Genomic DNA, 24,273 nt, shown 5'->3' on the forward strand with positions numbered 1-24,273 from the left:
AGGTTGTGGAAGAAGAAACTAACAACAGGTGGACCTGGACCTGATGCAGCGCTCCAGCAGGGCACCGAAGGTGAGCTGTGGAATCCCATCAATGCTCGCTCACCCTTTCTGTGGCCTGTCCACCTTCCTAGCACCATTCCAGGTGCCAAATCACAACTGAGGTCCCGCGGCAGAGCAGGCACTGCCTTGCACTCTCACGGGGCACCTCTGTGTACCAAAGGGCAGACTGGGAAACAAAGATCACAGTCTCTCAACAAAAAACAACATGCTCAACCTACCATGGCATGCAACCCAGAAAGAGACCCATGTTCGCAACATCCATGTGAATAAGTCTCTTCAGTCACATCCCCAGACCCTGCACTGTCCACCAGCACCCCACGTTGGACACCACAGTAAATGGACATGACAACAATTCCCAGCTGTTGACTCCCCCTCCGATAGACCACACACCCTGGATGAGACAGTCCCAGTAACTGTGTGTATACCATAGGGTGCACTGGCAACACCTGCAGGGACAACAGATTAACAGAAGCCAGGGGTAGTGGACAATGCAGCGCATGCATGAGCTTAAAATGTACACAGAAACAGTGCAGTCACTCACAGAGCTGGATTAGAACAACAAGTAATGGCATACATGCAAGAAATCCAGGTGGAGAGAACAAATCGAAAACAATGATGAAGAACACGTGACTTAATTGGAGAACACAGGTAAAGTCTGTCAGAGGTACAACCAGTACAACCCAAGATGCACTGAGTGTGCCAAACCTGTTCTGTGAAGTCAATCGAGACATATGGCTAGATCTGTGTTACCAGAGGCAAGGCATTGAAGGGGAGCAGCCAAGGTTGACAATGGACATGTGTGTAAGATGTGGAATTGTGGCAGTGCAAGTCATGTGAGAGGATAAGGTTGTGGAGTGGGCTCTGGCACAGGTCAAAGAATGGTGTGGACACTAGTGGCCACCATGGGGCATGCGGATTAGCCCAGCCTCTTCATGATCTCCCCATCCTGTGGTCTCACAAGTGGTTTGAGCCCCCATTTGTGGACCCCCCACTCAAGGAAAATGTGATGAAATAGATGTGGGAATCGACCCCCCCTCCCAAAGATCAAAACCCGATGTAAATCAGTGCAGGAATCGTTGAGTTATACCGTCTTTAAGCAGGGCCCCTGCCTGCGACCCAGATCGAGAGCGGACACTGAAAGTGACAGCGTGACTCCACCCGTGAGCGCCGAAGTCGCCTGCCCCAACAGCCGTGGAACAGTTGGATGTGAAAACATCTTGACCCACGATCGGAGGTCACCAGCAGGTAGGAACACTACTGATATGGTATTTGAGCTCCTTATCCTGGCAAGGTTGTGGAAGAAGAAACTAACAACAGGTGGACCTGGACCTGATGCAGCGCTCCCACAGGGCACCGAAGGTGAGCTGTGGAATCCCATCAATGCTCGCTCACCCTTTCTGTGGCCCGTCCACCTTCCTAGCACCATTCCAGGTGCCAAATCACAACTGAGGTCCTGCGGCAGAGCAGGCACTGTCTGGCACTCTCACGGGGCACCTCTGTGTACCAAAGGGCAGACTGGGAAACAAAGGTCACAGTCTCTCATCAAAAAACAATATGCTCAACCTACCATGGCATGCAACCCAGAAAGAGACCCATGTTCGCAACATCCATGTGAATAAGTCTCTTCAATCACATCACCAGACCCTGCACTGACCAACAACACCTCACGTTGGAAACCACAGTAAATGGACATGACAACAATTCCCAGCTGTTGACTCCCCCTCTGACAGACCACACACTCTGGATGAGACAGTCCCAGTAACTGTGTGTATACCATAGGGTGCACTGGCGATACCTGCAGGGACAACAGATTAACAGAAGCCAGGGGTAGTGGACAATGCAGCGCATGCATGTGCTCAAAATGTACACAGAAACAGTGCAGTCACTCACAGAGCTGGATTAGAACAACAAGTAATGGAGTACATGCAAGAAATCCAGGTAGAGAGAACAAATCGAAAACAATGATGAAGAACACGTGACTTAATTGGAGAACACAGGTAAAGTCTGTCAGAGGTACAACCAGTACAACCCAAGATGAACTGAGTGTGCCAAACCGGTTCTGTGAAGTCAATGGAGACATATGGCTAGATCTGTGTTACCAGAGGCAAGGCATTGAAGGGGAGCAGCCAAGGTTGACAATGGACATGTGTGTAAGATGTGGAATTGTGGCAGTGCAAGTCATGTGAGAGGATAAGGTTGTGGAGTGGGCTCTGGCACAGGTCAAAGAATGGTGTGGACACTAGTGGCCCACATGGGGCATGCGGATTAGCCCAGCCTCTTCATGATCTCCCCATCCTCTGGTCTCACAAGTGGTTTGAGCCCCCATTTGTGGACCCCCCACTCAGGGAAAATGTGATGAAATAGATGTGGGAATCGACCCCCCATCCCAAAGATCAAAACCCGATATAAATCAGTGCAGGAATCGTTGAGTTATACCGTATTTAAGCAGGGCCCCTGCCTGCGACCCAGATCGAGAGCGGACACCGAAAGTGACAGCGTGACTCCACCCCTGAGCGCCGAAGTCGCCTGCCCCAACAGCCGTGGAACAGTTGGATGTGAAAACATCTTGACCCACGATCGGAGGTCGCCAGCAGGTAGGAACACTACTGATATGGTATTTGAGCTCCTTATCCTGGCAAGGTTGTGGAAGAAGAAACTAACAACAGGTGGACCTGGACCTGATGCAGCACTCCAGCAGGGCACCGAAGGTGAGCCGTGGAATCCCATCAATGCTCGCTCACCCTTTCTGTGGCCCGTCCACCTTCCTAGCACCATTCCAGGTGCCAAATCACAACTGAGGTCCCGCGGCAGAGCAGGCACTGTCTGGCACTCTCACTGGGCACCTCTGTGTACCAAAGGGCAGACTTGGAGATCAGGCCCTAGAGCGCTGACCCGCCTCGCTGCTGATCGCCCTACCAGTACTCTGCCAGCAAGGACCCCTAACGTTACAGACATTATATAATAGGGCAGCGGTACACTGCGTGACCCTGTGCACTTTTCTGAGCCCACCTGGGATGCACAGAACTCGACTCACAGGGAGGCCTGCCCTCTGGGAGACTTCTGAGACCATCACAGCAGCACAGGTATCTATCCCCACACGGAAGGCGGTGCCGATAAGAGGAGGGGAAGGGGTTTAGAGAAACGCACTGCCTCAATCATGGAAACAGAAACTCATTACTGATCCCCTAATAAAAGCACCAACCCAAAACCTCCACAGTCCATACATAGCGTCCTGAGAAGTGGGGCAATAAGCCATTTTGAACATTCTGTAACGGGAACCGGATTCTGAGCACGATTGTGAAGGCCCCTCTCCTGATACCCCAGGCAATCCTGCCACAAGCAAAATGAGCGCTCCCAGAGATTTCCTGTTCCGTGCTGAGTGGAAGTGAGGAGCCCATGCGCTCCCCCATAAGAACTAACACTGGTGAAAATAACCCAGGAGCATAATAATACCTACTTCCCACAAAATGTATTGAGCACCTCGTGTTTGGTTGACAAGAACCGGGGTGGTGCAAAGGTGAAGGCACCTACCGCAGATGACCAGCACAAGTTGCAGCACACTCATCGAACCATTCTGTAACCCCTGATTCGGAACTGCTGTAGTATTTGCAGTGGTATCAGCAAATTCATCCCGGCGCATGTGGGGCACTCTGGGAGTACCAACGGGATAGATCCGGTGCTGCAACACACAGTCTCATCAAAGCAAACGGGGCCATGAGAAAGGACTACTCACATATCCTGGAGAATCGTGACAAGGCAATACTTTACGCAAACAGAAAAACTAAACTGGTATGCACTCTGTGCCACATGAGAATGCGTCGGCCACGACACCCCGAGAGGGTTGAACCTACTGCCTCTTCTATAAGGGGTCTGCAACATGAGGACACAACACCAATATGACACCTGGAAAACCTTAAGGACTGTCATATAAAGGGGGCATCCCATTAGCCCTATTGGGCGTATAGAGAGCTACACCAGAGAGGTAACCGGCCAAACACCCCAAAGGATAACGAGTAAACCCAGTCCCACACAGATTACAAAGGCATCGGGATAAGGGGCTTGTGTCAAACGACAATGGTAGTACTGGTCTGGCAAGAGCAGGGCACAGAGGTGCCACTGTGAACCCCACAGAACCAACGAGAGACGCAATCTCGGCAGGTGCCACACAAGGTAAGTGGATAGAACCCAGAGATCCATGCAGAGGGTTGGGCCCCGGTAGTCGGGGTTTGTTCGCTCCTCTGATAAAATGGACATCCCTGGATACCAGTGACCAGCTCCTGCTAAACTGCACGGGCCCTCAACAAGATCCACATCCAAAAAGTAACAACCCACCAGTTAAAGTAGCCTTTTTATGACCCTCAGAGACTTGGCTTACCCGGTGCTTACGGTGATCATGAACTCCCTCTCAACTAGTCTGCCACTGAATGATCCAAATCAGCATTCCGTTTACTGTTTGGAGGGGTGGGCCCTCACAACCGAGGCATGCGCCCTCCTCCAATCCCTGCTCTTGAGGAAGGAAAGGGACAGTGCTCACCATTTGGAGAAGACCTTGATCGAGATCTGAGGTGACGACGGTCTACATGAGCGTAGAGTGACCCAGAGGAAACAGGCTGAGGCGTACGTGTACTATCCGAGTTGAGGACCGTACTACCCATCGAGCCACATACGGGCAGCACATGGACACTTGGAAAAACGGGCAAAATACCATTACACAATGCAACCTCCCGAAGCGGTGCACAACACACATTTAATTTGGGAAATTACATCATGCACAGAATGTGTATGATTAGACTTTCTAAATCAAAACATTTGGTCCAGATTGGGTGTAGCCACACCTGAATTTGAAGACAAAAGACAAGATTACCATTGCTCCCAAATGGCACCATATGCAGTTGAACAGCAGGTAAAAAGGGTTGTTACTATTCCCACATTCACCAGACAAGTTACAATAGCATTAAAATACAGAAAGGGACAACAGATAAATAGTTATGATGCATTTATATGCCTAAACGAATCCATGAGGCAGCAAGAGCTGGAATGTGAATATACGCCACTGATAGAGATTGGGGATGCACCCTTTCAAATCCTGGTGGACAATAAAGGGTGTCAAGATATTCATTTAGAAGAGAATTCAGCAATAGGAATGGCAATACAGAAGTCTTACTGCACTGCTGATTTTAGTAACGTAGTGATTGGGAACATTCATGAAAACTATGTGACAGAATCCTTGGATTCTAAGCCTAAATGAATCTTTAAAATTCAGTCTGTGTACCCTTATGAGCCAAGTGAAATAGTGTGCTGTCATCAAGATGATTTAATTTTATTCAAATTAAGTGAATCTAAAAGTGAAAAACAGCATATCGAAATGGAGGTCAGTGTTTGAAAATATTTAAGTGTAGCAACCCTCCAAGAGTTTTCCAAAATGGTAGAGGAGCAAATTGAAGCAGCAGATGCTTACACAAGTAAAGAAGAAAAGGAGCAATTGAGAAACATATTTATGGAATTCAAACAGGTTTTGACAAAGATGCATATGATTGTGGGCTAACAGATTTGTATTTTGCCACACTGCAAGAAGGACATGGTAGGGAGCCAGTATTTGCAATATAGGTTACTCCTGGCATGTTTGGAATTGCTAGCTGAAATAATCAAACATGTAGAATCTAGACAACCATTAGTCCTGTTCATCAAATACCCCTATATTAGGTGTGCTAAAACAGAATGGCCAATGTTGTTTGTGTGCAGATCTATGAGAATTAAACAAAAGGGTACCTGTTTCAAGGTGGCTCATACCATTTATTGATCAGAGTCTCCCAGAGGCCCACGGATCAAAGTTTTTTTTGTTTACCACAGTAGAGCTTACAGCTGGATACTGGTGCGTGCCACTAGCTGAAGATATTCAAAATGTGCTTGCATTTTCTTTTGCCAAATCACAATATGCGTGGTCCCGGACACCTTTTGGATATGTCAATAGCGGGAGTGAGTTTAGGATATTCCTGAGCAAGGCACTCCCGGATGCAGCTGAAAGGGGGACAATAGTTTATGTGGATATGATATGATATGTTATTTATAACGTGCATATACACAAGTGTTTCAAGGCACGACGAGGCAGGGGAGGGGGAAAAAAGGGAGAACAGACAACAATCCTTCTAGGCCAGGTATTATTCAGATCGCGCAAGTGTGAGGGAAAGTGGGAAGGGACAGTGCAGTACAAGGTGATAGATAATAACAATACGTAAAAGTAACGGCCAGAACTGGCAAGTGCATGGGTAAGTTCAAATAACAGGTGTCAAGTGCTGGTAGGAGGACTGTAGGGATACAGAAACAGTCCCCAAGTGCGGGGGTTGCCAGGCAGGCAGTGCAGGTGTGTGAGACTGACGGGGGAGAAACCTGGGCCTGAGATCAGAGGGTGTCCAGGTAACCAGTGCAGTTCCGGTTACAGCCAAGAGGTCAGCAGGGGAGAGTAAGAGAAAAAGCAGAGGCAAAGAGAAAGGTTTTGAGGTGCTTGCGGAACCAGAGATGGTTCTCCTCAAGTTTAAGGGAGGCAGGGAGGCTGTTCCGGGGGAAGGCTCCAGCCAAAGAAGGAGATCTACCACCAACACTTTGCTTGGAAAATCGACTGACCCTGAGGGAGTTGGAAGCGGATGAGTGTAGAGCGTGAGAAGGAAGATATTTAGGAAGAGAGAGTTAAAGGTATTGAGGCCCCGTGCCCCAGAAGGCCTTGTGGACAATGCATAGGGTTTTGAACTTAATCCTCGCAGCCTATAGGAGCCAGTGCATATATTTCAGTCCTGCGGAGATACGATCCCTGGGCTTGAGGCCAAGGACAAGTCTCAGAGTCCTTTTCTGGATGAGTTGCAAAGGGCAGAAAGTAGAGTCAGGCAGATTTAGAAAGAGGCTGTTGAAATAATCCAGCCTAGAGAAAACCAGAGCTCTGGAGACAGTGAGCTTCTGGGGGAAGGAGAGGAAAGGAAGAATACCTCTGAGGAGGTGCAACTGGTAGTTGGACTTCTTAGAGATGTCAGAAATGTGAGGAGAGAAGGAGAGTGTGGAGTCGAAGATGAGCCAAAGGTTTTTAGCCTTGCAGGTGGGAGCAGGAAGAGGGCCAAGAGAGGCTGGCCAGAGAGCTGCAGGAAAGGAGGGAGCGGTTGTGCCTATGAGGAGAATCTCAGTCTTACTGGCATTAAGGCAGAGGTCATTGGTGGCACACCACTCCTGGATAGCAGACAGACAGTCAGAGATGAGGGAGGGAGAATAAGTAGCCGAAGGTAGCCTGAAAATGAGCTGGGTGTCATCCGCATAGCACTCGAAGTTGGTGCAGAGAGCGGCAATGTGGTGGGCAAGGAGTGAAGAAGTGGCTGAAGGTAGCCTCAAAATGCGCTGGGTGTCATCCGCATAGCACTGGAAGTTGGGGCAGAGAGCGGCAATGTGGTGGGCAAGGAGTGCCAGGTATTGGTTGAATAGCCAGGGAGAGAGGTTTGACCCCTGGGGAACACCACAGGTTGAGAAAAAGATAGCGGAGAGAAAGGACCCAAGTTCGACCTGGGAGGGTCAGTCAGAGAGGAATGAAGTCAGCCACGCCAGGGCCTGACCAGTGATACCCAGGATGATGTGCTAATCAAAAATGAAGAACTGAAAAGCCATTTCAATGAAATTAAACATGTGCTTAGTCAGCTACAGAAGGCTGGGACAAAAGTATGTTTGCAGAAAGCACAATGGTGTAAGAGAAAGGATACACTTTTTAGTTCATGAAGTGACAAAACATGGTTTAAACCCACAAATGAAAAAGGTTGAGGGAATCCATAAACTAAAAGATCCCACTCATTTGAAAAGTTTAAAGAGTGTGTTAGGAATGACATGTTACAACAGGAAATTTACTGAGAATTATGCAGAAATTACACAACCTTTAATGAGATTGCTGTAACAGGGTGTTCCCTGGCAATTGGAAAAAGTGCAAAATGAGGCAGTAGCCAGGTTGAAAGAATGTCTAATGAAAGCACCATGTTTGGCATATCCAATAGAAAAACAGGATTTCTTTGTAGAAGTAGAATTTACTGATCAATGCATGTCAGCTGCGTTATATATCAAACACATGATGGGAATAATAAAAGTATTGTATATTCTAGCAAAGCGTTGTCACAAGTAGATACCAAATTTAGTGAATGTGAAAAAAGCGCTTCTGACCACTGTCTGGGTGTTACAACATTTCCGCCCCATTATTCAAGAAGAGCTGGTAATTATTGAAACAAATCACCAGCCTCTACAGTTTCTGCAAACTAAGAGAATCAGATCAGGGAGTTTGGCCCAGTCAAGAATTACTTCCTGGACATTAGCACTTCAGGGGTTTCCTGTAGAAGTGAAATATGGTCAAAATAAAAAGAACCCAATTGCTCATAGACTTGCAGAGTTACATGATTGTGCAGCTGCATCTGCACCCGATGACACAGAGGTAGAAACAAGCTTGAATGAATTTAAGCAATCCCCACGAAAAGCATTCAATGAAGAAATATGTAAGGATTTACCAACTGAGTATGTAGATGGATATGCATGCCATGTAGAATTTGATATATAAAAAGAGCTTGTAGTAGGATTGGGAAACATATGGTTTAAATGTGACAACATTCCAAGAGTAAGCATGAGGATAGGTCCCCGAAGAAGTCAAGTGGCAGAATTGTCCAATAGTTATAAGGCAATATCTACAGCAGTGGAAAATAAACTCAGCAGAATAGTTCTAGTAACTGATTCTAATTATGCACACAATAGTTTTGTAGAATATTTACCTGGCTGAAAAGTGAAAGTCATGCTCACCTACAACAAGAAACCACTTAAACATGGCAAGATAATTCAAGCCATAGACAAACTTTGTCAGAAAATGATATGATAATCCATTGGAGGAAAATATGTGGTCCTTTGAAAACACCAGGTGAACACAAAGAAGGGAATGACAAGGCAGATCAGTTAGCCAAAATCTGAGTTGTAAAGGGGGAATTATTTCCTTTTGAACACCTGCTTGGTGAAATACAGGTATATGTGATAACACGTTACAAAACTCCAATGCAGTTGAGTAGCCTGTGGCTCAATGGAGTTTTGATACCCCAGATCAGGACCTGATCAAAGCGCAAAAGGAAGACCTGATTTTAGGCCTGTTTTATAACCATTTGTTAGATGCAGAACAACATCCCCTGACTGAAGAGGACTGCAAAGGGAAGGAGAAATTGAGAGTGTTACTAAAAAACAAAAAGAAAATTAGATTACAAGATGGTCTGATGATTAGAGAATCTGTGACAGGCCAAATCCAATGGGTGGTGCCTTTGTCATTTTGGGGATTGATGTTACATCATGCCCACAACACCATAACTGCAGGACACAGAGGTTCACAAAAAATGTTGAACATTTTAAAAATGTATACTTTTTGGCCACACATGTCCCAAGATGTTGTGCTCAACACCAGAGGGTGTTTAGTGGGTGCACAGTTTCAACCTGTGTCACCTGCTCATGGAGCACCATTGATGAAAAGGTTTTTGATGCTCCCATAGTCTGATTTACAATTGACTATGTCGGGCCCGTAAAAAGATTGGCAAGGGGAAACAGATACATGCTAACAATAACTTGACTAATGTCCGAATGGGCGGAGTGCATTCCAGCCCCAGATTGCAGTGCTCAAACAGCGGCCACTTTACTTGTAAATCATATTTTTTCAAGATTTGGTTTACCTCAAAGAATAAAGTCGGACCAGGGTAGTCATTTCATTAGTACATTGATGACAAAAGTATAGCAAATTTTGGGTGTCAAAAGAAAGCTGTACATTTCTTACCGGCCCTCCTCTTCAGGGGGAGTAGAACGGTGTAACAGATCAATAGTTAATATGTTTAAAAAGTTTGTAGCTGTAGCAGGTTCTAGTTGAGATTTGCTGCTTCCAATGGTAATAATGGCTATCAGGTTAACGCCCGCCAAATCAAAAAATCTCAGCCCTCATGTCATATTGACAGGAAGGGAAATGGTTCTGCCACATTTACTGTACAGAACAAATGAACAGGTGCTTGTAAATGCATCCACAAATCATGAATATGTGGAGGAATTGAGAAAGCAATTGTAACATACATTTGCATTTGCACAGCGAGATTTGGAAAAAGGCTGCTGATGGTGCAAAAACATATTTTGATAGGAAAGCATCTGTGAAAAATATGAAATAGGAGACCAGGTATACAAATTTTACTTCGGGAAAGGGAAACATAAAAACTTTACATTTCTTGCAGCATGCAAAGGGCCATATAGAATTGTAGATAAGGTTTCACCTGCGTCTACAGAATTGCTAAAAAGGAGGGTGACTTAACAGTGCAACAGTTTGTCCATGTTAATCAAATAAACCCTGTTCACGCGAAACATGAAATGAAAAGACTAGAGTAAGTTGAAACTAACAGAAAGTACAAAAAAATATATAGGGTTGCCATAGCAAGTGATTAGGTGTAAATAGTGCTAGTGCAAAAAAGTACAAAAGGGAACGTGTCTGAAAAATACCAGGTGACTATTGTGTACCTATTGAAAAATGTTTGTGATTGCATGGCATATGATTTCTATCATTTGTATTTATGTGCATAATCAAATTTGGTTTTAGATGCTCTAGCGACAAATGAAAGTAAAATGTTTGATGTGCTTGATACTTAAATTGTCTTTTCTTATTACGCTAGAAAAATAATACTTTTCTTCTTCAACGCTGGATCCTTGGAGCACAGGACCCCTGGAGGATGCTACTGGATTGGAGTCCCTTGGAAAAACCCCTGGACAGAATAAGGGGTTGAAGATGATGATCCCAAAAGGTGTGGAGATGATGACCCCCAGAAGGAGGTCTCATTAAGTCCCAGAATGGAGGAGTTCCACCGAGAACGGTTTCCTGTGTGATTTTAATTTCTTTACCGCAAATTATTATTATTAACAAGGTCTATTTCTGTTATAGACTATTTTACTATTTTTGTCACAACTATTTTATTACAGACTATTTTCATTACACACTATTCTCTTTACAGACTATGTTTATCAGAACTTGATTTTTATCGGGAACTGATTTTTATTTTTGCTGTTTTTGCATTTGCCTGAAGCAAATGACACAGTTGTATTGGATGTATGTTTTCTGAAAATGTCAATCGTTTCATTTTTGTTTTTAATAAAATGGGATCACCAATAAAAAAAATGAAAAGATGAAGGTGATCAAAAGAGAAAAAGATAAGATCTCATAAAAATAAAAAATACAAATTTAAAAAAAGACAATAGAAAAAACAGATCCACAATTACCAAAAAAAAGAATGATATAAAGGTGAACAAGACATAAAAAAAGAAAGAAAAAGAAAATCTATGTTTTTGCTTCATTCATTTTTAGACATGATTGTTTATTCTTCCAATCAATACTCATAAGTATTTTGCTGAAGTCTATTGACAGACAGAATATTTCTCATATATGGATGTTGTCTTATTTATTTTCGACTGATAAGAGAAGGTTCCGTTGGGAGCAGCACATGTGTTTGAGAAACATTTTTTGTTTGTTTTTCCTGCAGTGATTTTGTGTTATATCCCAGCAGTAAAAAAATGGGGTAGTGTAGGAGTAGGGGCTCTGAATGCACATGTAGCCCATCCTTTCAGCATGTACATGTAGATCATCATTTTAGCGTACACATGTTAGCGTGGGTTTGAACTGCAATGGGGGCTCAAGGGAGTGAAACTGATTTGTGGAATGAAGAGTGTGAGTCTCAGACAGCAATGCACAAGGCAAATTATTTCCAATGCACAGAGCACATGCTTAAATTGCATATTATTACAGGATGATATTTCAATTGACTGAGTTGCATTGAATCTAATACTAATATATTAACATACCAATCCAACCCCAGTAACATGTCCCTTAATAACATTTAGTGCAAATTAATCAATGTGGAAATAACCTGAAGACAAATTTGAAAAAATCATGATGCTTTGTAAAATGGGAATTTAAAGCGTGCAGGATGAATTTGCGCTGTGTGGTTAGCTAAAGATGTGAAGATAGTTCTTCTCTAATAAAACAAGGCATTGTGAATCAGGAAGCGCAAGAGAAATGTTACATTTCTCTTTTCAGAAATGCAGTTAGACCCCATGAGGAAAACACACAGAGGCAATTGAGTGATGTGGGTGGATCTGGCATGGGGAAGTGTTTTCATTGATTGACAGAGAGATTAATTAAAAAGGGGTTGGAGAGTTCAAGCAGAGACATCTTTGGCCGCTAAAACAGAGGTGACAGGGAGCTGGCAGGCAGGTGGTATCCAGTGTTGGGGGTCGTTTGATGTTGGAGCAAATCCTTATCTAAGCGACCCTGGGAAGAACAGGCGAGGAGGCTGAGGAAGATTTCCATGCCACGCTGAAACAGAAATATTGACAACAGATTTAGGTAATTCTGCAGTATTTGACGAGTGTGTAGTACACGTGAGAAATGCTTATAGGTTGTGTGAAAAAATATGTTTCTTTTTAAAGTAATTTGTGATCTATATTTTACGTGGATTCCCCTTTATGAATCAAGCTTTTGTTAAGATAATAGGCTCCTAACTGCCAAGGATTGTAAGAGAAACATTCAAGGTTTCCTCGTCAGACTGTGCGCTGGCCAGCCAGCAACAAATGTGTAAGTGAAGCTTATTATTAGAAAGGTTACTTAATGTGTGTGAGCTCTCTAATGAAATGCATTTTATCCACGTTGATTTATAAGCCACTGTAAAGTAGTACAGCATAATGCAACTGTTTGGACATTTTCTGAATGTTAACATTTTATAAAGCCACAAAAGAGAAAAATGAATTGGATGTGTACTCTTATTATGTGTCTGAATTATTTTTAGCATATAGACTGAGGTACAACAGGTAGTAAGACTATGTTATGCAGTTGGTAATTCACATTACCACATGTTGTAAAACAAAAGATAAATCCTTTTTTTTGTGAATTGATTTTACAGAAGTGCTAGGCGTGTGTGTGATTACAACTATTTGGTTGTGAAATTATCATTGTATTTTGAAACTCAGCCATAATCACATATTGTGGCATCGTACATATGATACCACAAGGAAGCATAAATCATTTATCCAGAGTTTATCAAGTCCAGTAAGTTGTTGTGGGTAGTGACACTGGTAGAAAAATAATTATTAGGCAGTATTCTGAACATACTCTCACCACGACAGAATTATCACAATATATTACCACAATAAAATACCACCCAATATCACCATAGTAAAAAAGATACCAGGACGTAATAGGTATAATCCCAAAAGAAAACATATCCAACAGTAGCCATTTAAGGAATGGTTTAATTCTTCCCTTCTCATAACAGATGGGCATCAGTCAGCAAGGTAGGTCAGCTTCCCACCACTACCTGGTTTCTCTCCTTCTGCATTGGGCCTGCCGGTTTTCTTTCCCACTGGGGAAAGGCTGCAGATGAAATCCATGTGAACCTCTCTTTTAGTGGTCTGGTAGTAATACAACATGAAGCCAATGAAAAATAGGCTGCTCTATTTTACTTTCTGTTGTTATCAATGGTTCCTTCTATATCCTTCATCAAGTCGAAATTTCAATACGTCTATCCCAGGCAGTGAGTGTAAGAATCCCCATCAATCTATGGGTATCAGATTTCATAGATTAGAAACCACTCCCTTTAAAGGTGTGTATACATTCTCTGTCGATTGGTCAGGCTATGTGATTGAACAGTGTCTAAATGTGACATCACATTAAACCACCCCACAGTACTCATTGGACACATATTAATCAAGAGGGCATTCTAATCAGGGTAGCTTCTAAACACACTTACCCTCCCATCTGATGTGAAATCATCTTGGAGATTAAACAATTGTTGTTTTATAAAACATTATGCTCCTTATGTCCTTATTATGCTCCTTAGATGTGATTAAATTACTTAATTTTTGTCAGATTACTCTCACTCAAGTGAATAAAATGATGCAAGTCTCTTCTCGGCAAAATTCCTTATGTGCTTTTGACAGAATGTCTGATGTATATTCTCTGATACTTTCATACAAATATTTTATTCCCATCTTAAAATACTGCCTTGGTACACAATGACGCTAGATACATGAATCAATGACATGCAACATTTCTGTGCAACAGTATTTACATTCTTAATTTGTACAATTAAGAACTAGCAAACTAAATAAAGTTTTACATTGATAGAGTTTTTGACTATGAACATTTTTTAAGACTATCAAAAGATATAAACAAAAATGTGCCGCTATTTGTTAAATATGAAGCTATTATTGTTCTTCCTATGTGTTAGGTTTAGAAAACATCAATAGAACTTCTAGTTCCTGGCCTGTCAACAGACCATATGGGGTTAGTCCCTTTGAAACTCAGAAATAAGGCATTGATGACCCCTCAGATGGAGGTTGTCCTGGGACTCCTTGTCAGAGAGTTCATTGAAGTTGTCGCTTAGAGTGATTCCATCATCTGGCTATCCCTGTTGCCAGACATCAGGTCTCTGTAAGTACACATTTATTGAGAGTTTAGAGGATCTTCCTTAGAGCATATTGAGTGCACATTGAGGGTATTTTTGTATTGACAGCGGTGATTTAAGAATATTAACTTTTTAACGTTTATACTGATTTATCTCAGGTTTTATATTGTCTAGTTGACAGAGTTGTTATGTACCAAATGTGGAAATGTTATAATGATGTGTTGTATATACAAATCCTGTTTGGGCTTTGTGTATATTTAAGTAAATAAATACATAAAAATAAGTAAACATGAATGGTATCACCCACTAGAAGACATGTTTGATGAAAGTTGCTGAATACTCAGGGGAAGTATACAGCGAGCCCAGGGTTTGAAATACATTCTTTGTATTTTTAGGACATTTTTGGTTAGACAAATGGAGGTAGTTAGTGACTAGCATTTGTTTTCCTTGCAAGGTCTGTTTGAGAACAAAGAGAACACTTGGTCCTTTGCTGAATCCAGGCAGTGTCAAAAGATGTATAGCACAGTCTCCTAGGCCTAGTTGTATACCTTCTTTGGGAGAACATCGCACAGCAGGTAGCTGTTCAGCCCAAAGATGGTGTTTCATTCACAAATCTAGCTTTTAAAATCACTTTTCTTTTCCATGTTCCAATACTAGAACAACTTCTTTAAACAGGGGCATAACTGGAACATTTTGAGAATCAGGCACCTTTTGGTAAAGATTTCTGCAAAGCTAATCACAATATCACAATCCAGGCCCCATATCAATGTTTCACTTTTTTATAAAATGCTGTGCTTTTCTTTCCAAATGTGATTGTTTTCTATTTAATACAGATTGCTGTTTCCTCCATGTAAGTGAAAATACCTCTTGTTGGGCCTTGTCTTTTGCTGTGGACAAATACACGTTCGTTGAAGTTGGGCTGCTGACATCACAATATTTCCTTGCATGTGTTTTTTTCAAATGCTTTTTGCGGGATGCAATCCATGCTTTATATGTAAATGTAGAGTTTTGTTTTGCATCCTTTCTTCTTCTTCACATTTTCCTACAGAATCTCCCAGACAATCACTCCCCGATCACTGCCTCATTCCTTACCGATTGAACAGCCTCTTATAGCAGGGAAGTATAGTGATGCAACATATCCCTCCCCACGGCAACCTCGATTAAACATTGGGTCATGCTCTCCCTGGCTGCGAAGCACCAGGCAGCACAATCAGTGTTTGCCTGCATGCCTCATCAGCCTGTCTCACTTACTCTTCCCATGTATTGGTTATGTCAGAAGCATGCTGCCTCCAACCCATTGATGGAGCAGTAGTAGAAACCTGGGTTTGCTGGTGTCCTTCAGTCTATCTTGCCACTAGCACTAATAGTACAGGGAGGGTTTGGTGATCAACTGCTGCTTGGCACAGCATGCAACTTGAAATGGCAGTGCCTGGCCCTAGGAGGTGCTAGCACTTGTATCATCGCCATCACTAAGGGAGCTGTGGGGGTCAGTCATGTCCCTGTGGCATCAATTGAACCCGGGGATTGTTTTGCCATGTAAATTTCTGAATGACACAAGGCACTAGAGATTCCCCATTCGTGTTGTCCACGGGGCATATCTCTTTCTTCTCTGCACTGCCTCTCCTTTTTGTATGAGCCATCCACCTTGCAGTTGATCAGGCACTCCTCAACCCTGGTATGCTTCCTTGGTGGCAGGTGGAAAGACAGCTATACCCATAACCATGAGGGTTGTGTGAAACGGTGAGGTATGTTCTCCCTGCTCCAATCTCACCAGGCATGTCTCTGTATGGCTCTTCCCCTCTGCAATGGTAGTCTTCATTCTCAACATCCACCTCCTCCGCCATCTCAGCTTGGTTAAACGCCTGCTGGGGAAACACCACAGGCTGGTGACCCTGCACATTCTCCTCCCAAGCATGATGCTCCACACACTTCTCCCTTACTTGCAACCTTGCATCCAGGGTACAGACTATTACTTCCTTTGCAAAGGCCCCAACAAGAGAAGATCATCTCTGAAACCTCCAAAATGGTTGCGGCAATTGCCCCCTCCTGCACACGCAGAATATGCTCAGGCCATCTTCCAGCACTGCCACCTGCATTATGTCCTCCTTATCCATTACAGTGCTTGCCGCCCCTGCCTCGGTGCTCAAGGGGTCCGTCCTTCACCTCATGCCCAACCTTCCATGACTCTGTGCTCAAGGGGGACTGCACCACAGACCCTGCATTCTCCGAATCTGTGGTCAAGGTGTGCATCAATGTACTTGCCTCCTCATCTGCTTCTCCCCCTTCTCCTGAGGGCCTCAAAATTCCTAGGTCTCCTCCAACAACTCATACTCCTGGTGGTGCTTCATGGCCAGTACCATGACCCAGATCCAACAAACAGCACACTTTACCTACCCTCCTTGTCAATCATAGGGGAACCCTCCTCCTTCTACAATGAGAAATGCGCCTCCTCCTCAGCTCCTTTCTGTTCCTTCAATTCCCAGAGTGATGAGCATGCTATATTCCTAATTTCTTATTGGCATTACAACTAAAGAATAGACGAGGAGTGGAAGCATGGAATATGAAAGAATATGATCCAACTATACCCAAAGATCCAATAAAGCACCAAGGGAGCAACACGTAATGAACAATGCACAGTACAAAACAACACTGTAGTACTCCCAAACAGATACCCAGCAAGCACGTTTGCATATAATGACAATGGGCCTCATTACACGGATGGCGGTAAGGGATTACCGGTACCAGTAAGGGTACCGGTAATCCCTTACCGCCTTACTATGAGGTCCCTTTGCAGGTCCCTACCTTAACGGCTGGTTTTACTAGCCGTTAAGGACGGGACCCGCAAAGGGACCTTGGAGGTAATTACGGTACCACAATTTGCAGTACCGTAATTACCGCCTTCCCCATTCCCATTGAGCCCTATGGGGGCTCAAATGGGAATGTGGAAGGGCCAATGGTGAATGAGGTGGTAATTCCGCCATCCACCATCTGAATCGGTAAATTACTGGCGGCAACCATGGCGCTAATAGCGCCATGGTTACCGCCTTCCGTGTAATGAGGCCCAATGACAACAGCAAACATGCAGTGGCAAACTGGATAGGGTAAACAACTTTCATTTTTTTGTTTTTTTTGTGGAAAGGAAAGGTGACAGGAAATATTTATTAGCCTTTTAAACTTGCACACGTTAAACCAAAGAGAAAATGCACCAGAGGAAAGGTCAGAGTTTGTTTGTTTAAAAGGGAATCTAACAAAGCATGTCAAATGAACATTATACGACAGTCCATCATTAGGTACACAGTTACAACACTATGCCAGCAAAAGGAATACAGAAGATGCAAAAGCACATATTAAATGCGTACAAGTTGTTAAATCATAACATGAGCCAAAATTGTTCTATAAACAACTGACATCATTGTCTAATAACAAGCCATGACAATTATGCTTAACAATATTTTAAAATGTTATATATTCCTGAAGTGTCATTAATGCACTAAAAAGTTGTCCCAAAATGTAAGTGCCGTTTTTGAAGTCCTAAAATACAACATTACGCGCAAATAGCAGTTCCAAAAAAGCTGTGTAAAAAGCAACGTTTTATGTTTAAAAACACCATACCAAGGTTTAAGTCCCAAAACGGGTTTTCTACTCCTTCAATTGTTGTTTCGAGGACCGTTATTATCCATTTCCTTCTTAGCCACGACCTGTGTATACACTTTGCAACAGCTCAGGTCACATTTCTATTTTCTGCTGATTTGCACCTGTTTAGTGCATTGTGTATATTATGGATGTTGTTACCATTAAGAAAGGGTTTAGGTAAGTTGATTTAAGAGGCAAACATATTGGGCAGAAAAAGGAAAACATAATGTAAATACTCCTTAGTACCATGACAGCCTCAGCAAGTTAAATATTGTGAGGAACTCTAGGAGTGTGTAAAATAAGCCAAATGCAAGGTGCCCATGCAACATTTCATGTATAGTGAGCAGGAGATTGGCGGGATGATGTGGTCTAAGTAATACTTGAAATCAAAGTCATATTTATTGACCCAGTATGCTTGTCCTGGGGAAAGGTGATCACATTTAGCTTCTGACCAGGCTTGTGTTAGGCTGTCGTATTATCACTTGATCAACTACTTTGCCCCAGTGTTATTATCTTAGGGGTGTGCGATCAATGCATGAAGTCTGTGTACAAACCAGGGGAGAGATGATCCTTATTCCTGAGTCAATATGTCTAGCAGTGCCCCCTTGTTCTTGGCTGAATCTGGGGAGACAGACAAGCGAGTCCAGTAAAAAATGTGTTTTAGTACTAGCTCCTCTTCGATGTGTTTTACATTTGTTTTAATATGTAGTAAAGCATTTATAGAAGTTTGTTTTCAAGTGCACCCAGCTTTACTACATTTCAATTACCCCGTATATCTACCCTGTACATAGCTGCAGATCAAGCCTGCATTTTGTAGAAGTGCAAGCCTGGAGTCAAGGGTCGGCGGACATGTACCTGTGAAAATCTTAAAATTGCATTGCTGGTTCTCTGTACTGTGAGATTAGATTTTAACACTTGGCAATCCCACTTGCAATACCAAGTGAACCTAATGCTCAAGTAATCGTAGGTTCAAACCTGTTTTAAGCTCACGTCTCCTAAGGATAGCGGCAGTGGAGTAACTTTGCTGAAAATTTTTGGGGGACATGACAACTGAAGGGGTGGGGTGAAGGGAGGGCGGATGGTGGCTCTGAGGGATCGTTTCAGCCAAATTGTTTTTTTTTTTGCCCCTGTCGCCATATATATGATCACCCAAAAAATATTGCCACAACATTATTACCTGATACCCCTAGAATGGACTTGCAAGTAGAGAGACTAATCAGGGATTGTTGTTACAATTGTGAAGATGCTGCAAAAGGTTGTGTCACAAGAGTTGAAACTATGACAGTAATGTCAATTCCATCTGTTCCTTGGGAGCTATCTAGATGGGTGGAGGTCGGATGGGTTCAGAGTGTTTCTTCAAAAGATATTATTGCATTTTTAGAAGAAATGTTCAAGACCAAAATAACGGATAATGGAGTTCAACTTGTGTCTGAAGAAATCGAGACGTTTCTTAAACTGAATGGCATTGAGCATAAAACCAGCTCTATATATCACCCAGAGACCAACGGAATTGTTGAGTGATTAAACAGAGTAATCAAGAAAAGGATCAGGGGTGCCATTTCGAGACTGTGGATTGGAAAAAAGGCAGTGGAGGACACAGTCGTGGCTCATAGGTTTACACCTCATGCCACTACGGGAGTTTCAGCTTTTGAAATTTGAAGGGGGAGAAAACCCAATCTGTCCTCCATGGTTGGGGAGAGCATGTCAGAAGGACATGGGCACTCATTACAACTCTGGCAGTAACCGTGCCGGTAAAACCGGCACGACTGCGCTGGAGTTGCATTTGTTCCGGCACCCGGCAATGAGGAATTACCAGGTAATTCCAACCTTGCCGGACCCGATAATTCCTGCATTGCCGGTGCCAGTGCCTGTCAGTCCCCATTCCTATTTGAGCCCCATAGGGCTGAAATGGGAATGTGATGGTCGGATGCAGAATGGTGCCAGTGCATCCGACTTGCTGTGCTCGCGGATGCCGCTCTGCCCGCCAGGCCAGACCTGGCGGGCTGACAGACACCCGCAAGCACAGCTCGTAGTATGGCGTCCGAGAACTACTGTACCGGCATGCTTACCAGTGCCGTAGTTCCTGCACGGCCATGCTTATAATGAGGCCTTGACAACATTTCAGATAGTGCTGGGGGGGAGGAAAAAACAAGTAAGGGGAGGGGGGAGGAGACAGACGAGGTTGCTATCATACTATCAGGGACAATTCTGATAGAGTGAATGCATAGAAGAAAGTAAAGGGAGGAGGGGAGGAGATAGGAACAAGGAGAGGAGGAGAGAAGAGATAGTAAGCAGTCAAAAAGAGTGGAGAAGCAAGAGGGGAGAGTGAATACAATTGCAGAAGTCAGTAGTAACACATAATGTTGCAAGCCTGGATATAAGATGAAGATGGCAACCACATAATTCAGGGCCACCATGAGAAAGGGTGACGCACCGTGAATCAATGAAGTCCATAAATGTCAAACCCAGCATTGGCCACAAGAATGTGATGGTGAAACCAGAATGTATCAGGACAGACCCAGGCAAAACAGGCAACACCTGTGTGCGAGAAGGGGTGGGCACACAAGGGAACATAACAGCGGGACCAAAGGGGGGTGGGGATGGCCTGTGGGGACAGAGGGAGTAAACACATGTTGGTGCATGCTTGCCTGCTGTCTGAGCAGGGGTTTGGGCCCTGGATCCTCCAGGTCCAAACATGATTTGCCCTTTTCTTTGTCTGCCCTTCATTTCAGACGCCCGGGCTAGAGACGCCCTTGATCTAAGAGTTAAGAGCAGGAAGGAAGAGGCAGGGCTAAGAAGGTGGGTGGTGATTAGGCCAGGTGACCAAGATCCACTTGCACCTGCTCCCCATCTGCAAAGGAAAAGAGGCTGGAGGGCTCCTTAAGTAGGGAAACCGGAATCAGTTGGAACCAGAAATCCCAATATGTTGGGAACCGGAAATTGTGACACGTGCAGTACTGGTGAGGAAGCCTGTACCGCAGAGAATCCTGGAAACAAGGTATTCTCTGAGAAAACCCTATATGCTTTCACAAATATATGATGGGCTGCTGGACAAAGTTCCGGAAGAATGTGAAAATGAGTGAGAAAGAAGACTGCTGACATCATGCGAAACAGAACTGATGCACCCTGAAAAGATACACAAGACAAAACAACATAGACCCTGTATAAGATCTGAAGAGGAGGTGTTTAAGATGAGCAACATTTCAGGCTCCAAATGAAGCTTCTCATGCAAAGAAACGCTGAAGAAAATGCAAAAAGTTCAAAACCATCTGCATTGTACACAAGGGGCCTCATTACGACTCAGGCGGTAAGGGGTTAACGGCAGCGTAAACAGCGTCGACCCTTACCGCCTGAGTACGAGGTCCCTTAGCGCCATGGAGGTTTTAACCCTATGGGGCAAAAATGGGAATGGGGAAGGGTAAATGGGGATTGGGGACTTACCGCCCCCGCCAACCTCGGAATGGGGCGGTAAGTCCGCCAACCACCATGGCGTAAACGTAGTTTACGCCATGGTGGTAAAGTCACGGCCCAGGCGGTAATTTACCGCCTGGGTCGTAATGAGGCCCAAGGTCTTCTGGGGCCTGGAGCCAAAATACCTTCAACTCTCTCTTCCTAAATATCTTCCTTCTCGAGCTCTTCGCTCATCCGCCTTCAACTCCCTCAGGGTCAGCCGCTTCTCCAAGCAACGAGTTGGGGGTAGATCTCTCTCCGCGGCAGGGGCCTCCCTCTTGAACAGCCTTCCTGCCTCCCTGGAACTTGAGGAGAACCATCTCCGGTTCCGGAAGCACCTCAAAACCTTCCTCTTTGCTTCTGCTTTCTCTCCCCTTCTCCCCTGCTAAATTCCTGACTGAAATTGCACTTAATCTGCAACTGGGCCACTCTCACCGATCTCAGTCCTTGGCCCAGCCACTCTCCCCTTGCACTGCCTACCCGGCAACCCCTGCACTGCGGGACTGTCTCTGTATCCCTACAGCTCCCCTTCCCAGCACTTGTCTGCACTTACCTTGCACTTGCCACCAGCTGGCCCTTATTATTTATCTTGTTATTCTACTACCCTTGTACTGCACTTTCCCCTCTACCCATGCACTTGTCCAACCAGAATGACACCTGGCCTAGTAGGATCGTTGTCTGTCTTCCCTTTGTTCCCCCTCCCTGCCTCATCGCGCCTTGAAACACTTGTGTATAGGCACGTTACATATACCATATCATATCATATCATATTTTTGGCTTTCACAGTTGCGGGGTGTCTCCCGCTTCATCAACAATGGTGGCAGGGGACCCAACAAAAAAAAAGAAGAAAAGGGACGCTGCAGCGTTAGATCCAACCCGTGTTAAAGGGATGGATCTGACGATTCAGGTTACAGGAGAGGTAGCGGATGAAGAAAAGGCATCTGGGGGGTTTATGGGTGTACTGGCGGTTTGAGCGTTTGGTTTTGTGTACCGAGGGAAAAACGCATTTTCAACGAATATGACTACGGTTGATTCCTCCGTGATTTTGTACTTCGTTCAAACAACCTAAATCCCTGAGGGAGAACCCTAAACTACTACATCATAAGAGTCCATTGCTGATGATCTGTTATAACTTTCATAGGACTGGTGGCGTATTTTTAAAATTCAATTGGGACCCCACACATCTTAGGCCAGCCAACCATGCACCCAGTGAGACAACATAACATCCACAAACTTAATTCCACTAGAACATACAAACAATGCATTATTTATCATTCATTCAGACACAAAAGTCAACCACATATGATTGCACACACTCTCACTCACACACAAATGCACCCAGCACCTCTGCTGTCATGTACTGTGTGCACACAACATTTATATGTACATTTACAATAACACATGTTAACAGTGGTGCAACGTCCATTGAGCAGACCAGACTTCAGCCCCTGATACCTGAAATGTTGGCCTATGTTGACTTGACCTAGCTGAACTATAAAGCCATGGCTGAAAGGACGAGATTCACTGGAATGTCAGCAATTTGCCTGATTTTTCCTTTCAAAGGCGTAAACCATTGGTCAATGCAGCACCTTATATGTCTATGTGCTGATAGATTTTTTCTACAAGATCATGACTGATTAAAATTAAGGTATGTTTTACTATGTTCAAATGTCTCCAAGCAGTGGAGTACCGAGTGGGAGAGTCGCAAGGGAGGGTCAAGCTGCCCCTCCCCCGTAGCTCTTAAGAGCCAGACTCTGACATTTGTCATTGGGACACCTCTCCCATTCGGCACCTCAAAGAGGATGCCCAACGGCAAAAGTGTCCCGCTGGCAGGAAAATGGGCCTCATTATGAGGCCGGCGGTAAGGGGTTGATGGCACCGTTAAGGATGCCGGTGCCGTTAACCCCTTACTGCCGCATTCTGAGGTCCCTTGGCGGGTCCCACTAAGGCAGGCTGGTTTTACCAGCCGCCCTTAGCCGAAGCTGCTAAGGTACCGGGGAGCTAATAACGGGCACGATATTTGCAGGCCCGTTATTAGCTCCTTCCCCATTCCCATTGACCACTATGGGGGCTCGAATGGGAATGGGGAATGGTTGTCAGAGCAGGGACTTACCGGGTCCTCCAAGGTTGGAATGACCCAGTAAGTCCCCATTCTGAGAACCAAGACCCAAAACACGACTTTGCGCAGCTATGGTGCTAATAGCACCATGGCTACCTCCAAAGTCGTAATGACCCCCAATGTGTGCTGAGCAATTCCTGCTCAGCACGCTCATTCTCCTGGCTGCAGGACACCTTACACGTTCCGAATGGTAGAGGTGTCCCACTGCCAGGACAATGTCCCAAGGAGCACCGGGCAGCAGAGGGTCCTCAGTCTTCTCTGTATCTAAAGAGTATTAAAATGTGAGCCATTATGCACTGACAAGACACAGGGGGGAACTATTAGCAGGGACTTTTGTCCCTTTAGAAATGGGAATGGGAGCGAGTGATCAGAAGTGAGAAGGGTGCATAATGTTGCATGCTTTATGAAATAATGACTATGGGCCTCATTACACAGTAGGCGGTGAGCCATGGCGCTATTAGCGCCATGGCTCATGCCGGTAAAATACCGGCACCGCCTTGGTGGAAAGGGGATTTACCGCCCCATTCCAAGGTTCGAGGGGCAGTA

The sequence above is a fragment of the Ambystoma mexicanum genome, chromosome 12, assembly GCF_040938575.1.
Source record: "Ambystoma mexicanum isolate Mex_15411 chromosome 12, UKY_AmexF1_1, whole genome shotgun sequence".
Classification (NCBI taxonomy): Eukaryota; Metazoa; Chordata; class Amphibia; order Caudata; family Ambystomatidae; genus Ambystoma; species Ambystoma mexicanum.